Source organism: Chrysochloris asiatica, unplaced genomic scaffold (assembly GCF_000296735.1).
Source record: "Chrysochloris asiatica unplaced genomic scaffold, ChrAsi1.0 scaffold00079, whole genome shotgun sequence".
NCBI classification, from domain to species: Eukaryota; Metazoa; Chordata; class Mammalia; order Afrosoricida; family Chrysochloridae; genus Chrysochloris; species Chrysochloris asiatica.
Genome location: NW_006408597.1, coordinates 12550335 through 12560728, shown reverse-complemented (window position 1 = coordinate 12560728; position 10394 = coordinate 12550335). Strand labels below are relative to the sequence as shown.

Here is a 10394-nt window from a genome sequence, read left to right as displayed (position 1 = left end):
TGATAGTATGTACTTTTGATATAATGTGATGGGTATGGCACTTTACTTCCTGTGAATCTCCTCACCGACTAAACTCACTGCCACTAAATCAATTCCAACTCATGGAGACCTTATAATACAGAGAAGAACTGCTCCCTAGGGTTTTTGAGCCTGTAAATATTTACAAGAGTGCTGCCTCATCTTTCTCCCTCAGAGCAGTGGATTGGTTTGAACCAATGACTTTGTGGTTTGAGGTTAGCAGCCCATTGCTTAACTCACCACACCACCAGGGTTTCTTCCTCACCATAGTTTCTTTCCTCACCTCAATCTGATCATGAGGAAATCGGGAAAATCCCATCTGAGGAACATTCTACAAAGTATCTAACAAGCAGTCTTCAAAACTATCATGGTAATGAAAAACAAGGAAAATCTGACCAATTGTCACAACCAAGAGAAATCTGAAGAGACATGATGATAAAATGTAATGTGATGTTCTGGTTGTGATTCTGGAACCGAAAAAAAGACACTAGGGGAAATCTGAATAAAATATGGACTTTATTTAATAAAAATTTATCAGTCACTTTACCTGCTCAGGTTAGCATTCAGTAGAAAGGAGTAGTTGCTGCTGTCCCTACATTCCCAGGGAGGCTCTGTGTGTCTTACTGCTTCTGATGAGCCACCTGCTCAGTCACTAGGAAGAGGAACCAGAGTCCCACTTGGCCTATACCTATTACATGCTTTATCATCAGGGACTGATTGTGGGGAAGAGATAGACATCCCAAGAGACTGGAGCTGTTACCTAAAACAAGCGGATGGATGGTTGATGGCCAAAATTAATCAACGCCCAATGCCCATTTCAATTTTTTTGCAAAACATTGAAATGATCATTAAAATAATTACTCCATATCCATCCATCAGATATTAAAAACTGGTTCAAAAAATCCCTACCACTACTTAAAGGTGCATCTCCAAGACTCAACTTCCAAAAGAGGAAGAAGGAAACTAAAGACCTAGAAAAGAAACTAGTCTACTGAACTAACAGCCTACAAGAATCATAGTCTCATGTTCCCAAATGCCAGAAGAACTAGATGGTACCCAGCTACTACTAACAACTGTTCTGATCTAGACCACACTATATGGATCCTGATAGAAGTTGAAAAAAATATGGAATAGAATTCAAATTCTTAAAAAGTCCAGCTATACTGGACCAATTGAGATTACCATTCTGAGGTACTCCATAAACCTGGAACTGAAATGACCCCTATTATTTCAGCTAAATAACAGATTGGCTCATGAAATAAAGAATAATACCAGTGAGTATTGCACACCTTTAGAAAATCATCTATATAAAACCAAATGGTCAAAGATGAAAGGGCAAGGGGACAAGGAAACCAGATTATTGGAAGTGAAATATCCAGAAAGAAATTAACAAGAATATTAAAACATTGTGGGAAACGTAACCAATGGCTCTGAACAATTTGTGCAGTAATTGTTAAATGGGAACCTAATTTTCTGTGTAACTTTTCACCAAAAACACAATAAAATATTGTTTAAAAAGAAAGAAAAGAAATCCCTACTACTGTTCAAGTCTGGTCCACAGAACTAAAACATCTATATGGCATCAAATCAATTAATTAACTATCTTGACTTCCTCTTAGGATTTCATGTTGAGGGTCCAAGAAACTAATCTGACAGCCTATACAAGGCCAGTAAAGCTGAAAACACACAGGGCTCCACTAAGCAGGTATGGTTGCAAAAAATAATAATTAGTTTTTCTTACTATGAACCAGACACCATCTTCAGTACATACATGCATTAACTTGTCTGACCCTCTTGGTAGTGCTAGTCCAGTAACCAGCTGTCACCGTGGAGTCAACTAACTTGCAGTGATCCATGTGTGTCATAGTAGAGCTGTGCTCCATAGGGTTTGCAATGACTGATTTTCTGGAAGTAAATCACCAGGACTTTCTTTCAAGATCTAGATGGACTTGAACCTCCAACTTTTTACTTATCAGCTGATCATGGTAACCATTTGAACCATTCAGGGACTTCCATTGCTATACAATAAGTATTACTATCCCATATTTAAGTGAGGAAACTGAAGTATAGAGAGCTTACTTAAATTTGCCCCAAATCATACAGCTGTCAAGTGATAGAGCTGGGATCTGATCCTCAGCTAAGGCTGTAAACCACTACAATTTTGTTGTTGTTCTTGTTGTTAGGTGTCATCAAGTTGGCTCTGACTCATAGTGACCCAATACACAACATAATAAAACACTGCATGATCCTGTGCCATCCTCACAATTGTTACTATGTTTGAGCCCATTTTGTAGCCACTCTGTCATTCCATCTCAATGAGATCTTCCTCCTTTTCTCTGACCCTCCACTTTACCAAGCATGGTGCCCTTCTCCATGGACTATTCTGCAGGAAGCGGCTTAACAACTGCTGTTTGACACAGTCCCAGCGGGAAGAGAGACATCATGCACAGTAGATGACTCTCAAAAAGCTGGTCTCTATCTTCCCTTCAAGTTAACTCTGAATTCACTTGTAAAAATATATAATATTGCCATATTCAAAGCCTTTTACTGTGAGCTCTACAAATCTTGGGAAAAAACAATTATCTCAACTTCAGTAGCCTGAATTCAAAGAGAATTGTATAAATTACTCCCTTTCACAGAAAACCTAAGTACAAAGTAACTGCATTTGTGAGACCACAAAGGCAGATAACAAATTAAAGTCAAGCTGACATACCCCTATAGATCTCACCACAATCAGTCACCAGCCAGAATTCACAAACCTCTACATACAAGCACCTGTGTAAATAAGCAGAAAATAATGAACTTAAGTGAAGGGTAGTTTTAACTTGATAATATACATTTCCTGCAGCAATTATCCAGGTTGAGCTTTATGCCACATAGCTTCCAAGCAATTTAATGAATACTTTAGAAAAATAAATACTTTTTACTATGAAAATAGTAGTACATTATGTAGGATAGAAGATTGATAATTAGTTAGCAGAAATAATAAGGTAGTGCAAGCATTGATGATTAATAGAAACTTATATTACTAAGAAAATGTAATTAGGGGTCTGATAAGTAGAAATGATTTGTGTAAAGTTTGACTTAATCTTTTAGTGGAAACAAGAAGAAACAATTTATCACATACTGGGAAAGGAGATAAAAGTCAGTTTGAACATCATAGAAATATTTTTGTCGAGGTTGTCTAATGACCAGGTGTAGAACTGTTGTGATAAACTGTGTAATAATTCAAGGAAAGATCTAAGTAGCAATTCATTATGTGCTGTGTAGTCTTAAGTATAAAAAATAAAGACTTGCTGAGCCGGGCCAGAAGAGAGAAGAAGCAGCAGCAGAAAGACAGAGACAGAGAGCCCAATCAGCCAACTAAGCAGAGCCTCTCGATTGCTTTCATTTTCGCCGACTCCGTGTCTCCTTTCGTGTCCCACAACCCCGCGAGAGCTGGACTCCCGCACTATTCTCTCCTGATCCATGTCCAAAGTATGAAGTCTTGACATCCTCATTTTTAACAAGCATTCTGGCTATACTTCTTCCAAGGCAGATTCTTCACCAATCCATGGGGCTTCAATATTCTTCCCCAACACCATAATTCAAATGCATCAATTCTTCTATGGTCTTTCTTATTCATGTCCAGTTTTCACATGCAAATGAAGTGATTGAAAATACCATGGATTGGGTCAGGTGCACATTAGTCCTCAAATTAACATCTTGGCTCTTTAACACTTTAAAGAGCTCTTGCAAATTTGCTTAATGCAATATTTCATTTAATTTCTTGACTACTATTTTCATGAGTATTGATTGTGGATCCAAGTAAAATTAAATCTTTGGCAACGTCAGTTTTATTTCCATTTACCATGATGTGGTTTATTGTGAGGATTTTTTTCTTTGCATTGAGTTGTAATCCATATTGAAGGCTGTATGCAGTCTTTGATCTTTATCAGTTAAGTGCATCTAGTCCTTTCAGCAAGCAAGGTTGTGCCATCTGCATATCACAAGCTGTTAATGAACCTTCCTCCAATCCTGACGCTGCATTCTTTTTCATATAGTTCAGCTTCTTAGATTATTTGCTCAGAATACAGATTGAATAAATATGACAAAAGGATACAACTCTGACATACACCTTTCCTGATTTTAAAATTTTGTTTTGTTCAAACAACTGCCTCTTGTTCTATGTACAGGTTCCTCAGGAGCACAATTAAGTATTCTGGATTTCCCATTTTTGTTATCATATATATGTTATCCATAGTTTGTCATGATCCACACAATCGAGTGTCTTTTCATCATCAATAAAGTACAAAGATACATATTTCTGGCATACTTTGCTTTCAGCCAAGATCTATCTTACCTCAGCAATGATATCTCTCATTCCACATCCTCTTCTGAATCTAGCTTGAATTTCTGACAGTTCCCAGCCAATGTGTTGCTGCAACTGCTTTTTAATTATCTTCAGCAAAATTTTACTTGCATGTAATATTAATGATTTTGTTCAATAATTTCCAAACTTTGTTGGGTCACCTTTCTTTGTAATGAGCACAAATATAGGTCTCTTCTAGTCAGTTGGCCAGGTAGCTGTCTTACAAATTTCTTGGCTTAGAATCAGGGCTGCATCAGTTTGTTGAAACATAGGTATTCTAGAAATCATTATTTAAAAACTAAAATAAAAAATTATCCCCTGAAATCACCTTTTAACTAAATAACAGATTGGCTCATAAAATAAAAATTATCACCCATGAATAATGATATCCTTTAAAAAATCATCTACAGGAGACCAAATAGTCACAAATTGCTCTAAAGCAAAGATGAGGTCAGGAAGCAAAGAAATAGAGCTCTGGAAATAGTACAATCAGGATGGAATGAGTAAGAAGGATGACTCATTGTGAAAAATGTAACAATATAACTGAATAATTTGTGTAGAAATTAAATAGAAACCTAATTTGCTATGTAAACTTTTACCTTTGTTGTTGTTGTTTTAAGTGTCATTGAGTTGGTTTTGACTCATAGCGACCCTGTATAGGGTTTCCAAGTAGCTGCTGGTGGGTTTGAACTGCCAATCTTGTGGTTCAAAGACCAATGCTGATCCTACAGTGCCACACTAGGAACTGTAAACTTTTACCTTAGTACAAAAAAATATATGATTTTTTTAACTAAGCAGAAAAATTATCCAAAAATACAGATAGTATTCAATATCAAGCTTCTCATCCCCAGTTCTATTTTGCTTTGCTATAAATATAAAGATGAATTTATTTATATCCATGCCATCTCAGTCTACTGAGTATAGTAATCAGGATCATTTGTTTGTTATTATTAAGTGCCATTGAGTCAGTTCTGACTTATAGCAACCCTGTATAAGGTTACCAAGGAGCAACTAGTGAGTTTGAACTGCCAACCTTGTGGTTCAAACAAGCCTTGCAGTCTGGTGCTTTATCCCACAGTGCCATACCAGGACTCCAAACAGGATCATAGAAGGACTGAATTAGAACATAAAACAGCATCTACACTTAAAAAAATGACATCTTTGAATCACAAATTTTAGAAGAACTGCATGCTGAAAAAAAAACATTTCCTGTCTGAAGAAGAAAGTCCCACCAGTATTTCCTTTCTATCTTCATTGATGTCAGTGTCGTCTTTCGTGAACGGGGCAGATTGCTCTGGAGAGACACTCAACCCATCAGAGCAGGTTCAGGTTGAGCAAGGATCAGCTCAATGGTAGCTCAGTTCTGTTATCAACCCCCACAGCTCCTCCACTGTCTTCAGCAGAGCAGACTTCTCCAGCTCTAATCAGGGTCTCCACTTTCACTGATCAGAAGCTTCTGCAAGGCTTTGGATCCTACCATTTACCATCTGCAATTGTTCGAGGAGGTAAAGATTTTGTTTGTCTAAGCTGTTGGTTTACTCTAATTTATCCATGCTTTAGTTATTACTGAGGGTAGAAGAATCTATAAGCTCTTCTTAAAGTCATGTGGCACTCAACTTCAAAGGCTTATAACTATTTAGAGATGTCCATCTTAAACACCTGATTGGTGATCTTTTCCATTTGTACAAAACCCAGGTTTGTGTAGTGTGTTTTTTTATAAAGTCAACTATGGTTTCTGGGCTTTTATGCTGCAGAATCAAGGGCTTAGGGCTTCCCAACAGCCTTAATGTAACTTTACATATAATTCCTGATCCATGAAGAAAGAGTATATCAAAGATTCTGGCTACAAGTACCAGTGGAAATTGGAAGGTAAGCATGATAAGAAATCAGGGGTCAGCTCAGAGGCAGAGGATAATCTCATGTTCTTCCAGGTTATTGTAGAGGCCTCTGTGGTAATCATGAAATTGTCTCAAAAGTTGAATACTTCTAGGTCTATAACAACTATGTCCAGCAAGCCAAATCTGTTCCCACAGTCTCATGTTAAATATGACAAACTTGAGCAGTTGATATTATTTTTTAAGTTTTTGCTTTATAAAAATTTTGTAAACATTTTGTTGTGAATTGGGTGGAGGTTTACAGAGCAAATCAGTTTTCCACAATCTTTTTTCATGTCACTGAACATTTAAAATCTCTCCTCCTCACTCATACAAAGCAGCAAAATGCCTGCCATGAAGCAGAGACCTTGGCAATACCTCACGTCCGGATCTAAAAGTGAGTAGGTCTTCAGAATTTTGTACAGTGATAGCTGCCCTACTCCCAGGTGGGTCAAGAAGGATGTTCAGAAGGTTCGTCTAATGTCAATAGAATCTTGGGCTGGGAGTTTAGCTGTTTTAAGAGTTCTTGGTGCCACATGTCCTTTGGATGTTCTTTACTGGGAAACTAGTGTCTAAGACGGTCTTGCTCTGTTCAAAATTTTGGGATTTTACCTTGCTGATGACATGACATACCTTGCATTTTTTCCTTGTCAAATTTAATTTTTTATCTTCCTGGAGTGCTTAGCATCTTTTTCCACACTGAAGTTGCTTCTTATTCTTTTCTTATTTTTTTAAATTGTGAATTGGTTAAATGTTTAATCAAATCTGTCTTCCATTCAAGAATTCATACTCATTTTGTTGCACATCATTGATTGCAATCCCCACATTGTAACAGTACTACTTCCTCCCTGTGTTTACTGTTACTATTCCTCCTTCTTTCATAACCCTTTCTGCCTTCTGAACTATCCTTTTAATCTCAAATGTTTGATTATTCCAAGTGGGTATCTCCCTAGTGTTATTTCTCTTGTATAGGCTTATACAAGACCAATGGAGCAGAAAACCCAGAGAAATCCCCAAAGCAGTGGTGAGTTTACTTCCAAGCATGAAGAGTGACAAAAGGCCCTAATCTCAGTGGTTCCATCAGTCTCTATGTGATCTTTTTTATAATTTTGAGTCTGGTCCACATTTTCTCCCACTCTATTCAGGACTTTCTAATGTGATCCCTTTCAGAGCATTGGTAGTGGTAACTGGGCACCATCTAGTTCTTCTTAGCTCAGGGTCATGAAGGCTGAGGTTCACATGGCCACTTACACTGTTGGACTAACTTTTTCAGTATGTCTCTGAATTTCTTCATTCTTCTTTGCTCCAGTGGGGGAGAGACCAATAGTTGCACTTTCATAGTTTCTTCTTTAACACAAGTCGTAATTTCTTCATAATCAAATCTCAACAAGATATCTTGCTCAAAAAATTGTTTTCAGAGACTTGTAGCTTCTACTCTACAACAGATACTGCTTCTCAAATTGTACAGGGCCAAAGGACCCATATTCATAAATTGGTTCTAAACAAAACCATGGAGGAAGTTTTCTCCGATATGAATAATCTATCTTCCCAAAGATAAGCATTCTTGATATTTTCATCTGTTTCCCGCTAGTCTTTCCTTGGGTTTTCCCTGTATGTAGAAATGTAACATTCACTGTGTTCTGTTTTCACATTAGCATCATGTTGTACATATCTCCTCGAACTGCATAGTTGTCATTAGGCTGCTGGGAGTCACTTTTGACTCCTGGTGACCTCATGAGCCAATGGGATCAGACCATTGTGATCCATAGGATTTCCAGTGACTCAATGTTAAAAGTAAATTACCAGGCTGTTCTTCTTTCATCCCTACTTTTTTAATCCTGATAACTGCTGACTTTCCTTTGAACAGAAAGTTAAACATTTTTAACCTCACTTCTGGTCTAAACCCTGTAGGGAAAAATAATTCATCTCTATGCCTGAAAAAAATAAAATAAAAACAAGCCAAGGGTAGAGACTAAGCAGGGTAAGAAACACAGACTCAAAGTTATGAGTCAAATTTGCATCTTTTTTTCTTAGCTTATATATGAGGTAAAGAGTGTTGGTGACATAAAAGGTTATGAAGTGGACTGCTAATTACAAGATCAGCAGTTTGAATCCACCAGCCACTTCATGGGAGAAGGATGAGGCTTTTCTACTCTTGTTCTGATTTATAGCCTCAGAAACCTTATACAGGTTGCTATGAGTCAGAGCCAACTCAACAGCATACAACAAGAAAAACATGCATGAGATATTTCCAAAACTACATGATTATTTTTCTTTTCTGATCCTGTTACCAGTTTACACATTCAGTTTGCCTAGTACCCAGAAGATATTTAGAAAACAAGTCATGTGAGTTTGGTATCGCCAGTTAGGAGTGCTAAGTAGGGAGACTCAGGCTGACCCAATGTCCCTGGCTGAAAGTTGATGGAAAGATTCAGCATTCTGACCCTCTTCCAGAAATTGCCATGGGGCTCTTATTTGGTACTCTGTTCTTCACTAGGTTCTTCAACTTAGAGTAATCATCAGTAAGAAAGTCATTCCAAATCCAACTCATTTTCTTTTCCACTAGAACTGTTACTCAGTTTATACCTCTATGTCCCTGACTGGAACACAGATTCTGCTGCCACCAGCCAGCCAGAAACCTTGACTTTCATACCCCATAGCCAACCAGGAATGGATAAAGTTGTTTCATATGTATGCAAAAGCTAGACAATGGAAAAGAAAAACAGAAGGTTCAGATAAGAAAATACAGTGTTTAGCAGAGTGCCTGGTACTAGAAGATTTGGTTTGGTACAGCCATAAGAAGCCCTGGTGGTACAACAGTTAAGTGCTTATCTGTTAACTGAAAGCTCAGTGATCCGAACCCACCAAACAGCTCCCCAGGAGGAAGATCTGGTAATCTGCTCCTATAAAGATTAAACCAGCAAACCCTTTGCTCTCTAGTCAATTCTGAGTTATAACCACCATATAGGACAGAGTAGAACTGCCCCATAAGGTTTCCAAGTCTGTAATCTTTCTGGAAGAAGATTGTCACGTCTTTCTCCCATAGAGCAGTTGGTGGATTTGAACCTCTAACCTTTCAGGTAGCAGCCAAGTTCTTAGCCACTGTGCCACTAGGGTTACTCCCTGTAAACATTATAGCCTAGGAAACCTGACTCAGAGGGTCTCTATGAGTCTCAACCATGGCATACAACAACAACAGCATAGTAATAATAATAATTGTTATCATTGCTATATGCCCTAAATGGGACAAGCAGATTCCAAAAGCCAACTATGGCCCAGCAGAGAATCCACCCTTATCTTAGGCACTGTAGACCCCAGTTTTTACATGTGTTAAATGTGCTGGTGTGGTGCTATGGATTAAATGCACTGGCTGCAAAGTCATTTGGACTGCAACTCACCAGCCACTCCTTGGAAACCCTATACAGGGTTGCTATGGGTCAGAACTGACTTGATGTCACTTAACTAAAACAAATGTGCTAAGAGTGCAGTTGTTAAGTATTTAGCTTCTAACAGAAAGGTCAGTAGTTCAACCCAACTAGTGCTTCTAGGGAGAGATATGTGCCAGTCCATTTCCATGAAGATTACAGCCTTTGAACCCCTATGGAGCAGCTCTACTTTGTCCTATAGGGTCCTTATGAATTGGAGTCAACTTAATGGCAATGAGCTTGTTTGGGGTTAAGTGTACTAAACAGTCACAAAATCAAGCAATGCATTTCTTTGGGCAAATATGCTACAAAAAACCTCTTTAAGAATTTTTTAAAGCAGAAATATCACTCTGATGACTAAGGTGACTTTTCCTAATTCATGGTCTTTTTAATTGTTTCATATGCATGCAAAAGCTGGGCAATGAAAAAGAAAGACAGAAGAAGTGATGTCTTCATATTGGGGTGCTGGCAAACAAGTCTTAAAAAATACACAATAGTTCCGGAAAAAGGTGGTGGATCAGGTGGAAATGCAGTGACGAACTCTGCCGGGAACAAGACAGAATACAGGACCAAGAAGGCTCAGGGGATGGTCCCAGTACTCTGAACTACATATAAAGGAATATTTAGAAGGTTGGAAGACTTACAGCTGGGAAGTTTGTGGCAGAAGCAAGAAATCCATTGCTTCCTGGTTCAGGATGCTCAGCTGTTCCAGGAGCCGCCATTTTG

General features: G+C 38.1%; 1 pseudogene; it reads right to left on the bottom strand.

Annotated features, from left to right (window-relative positions):
• Positions 1 to 5808: 5808 nt before the first annotated feature.
• Positions 5809 to 10394, bottom strand: part of LOC102814714 — a 23703-nt pseudogene continuing 19117 nt past the window's right edge.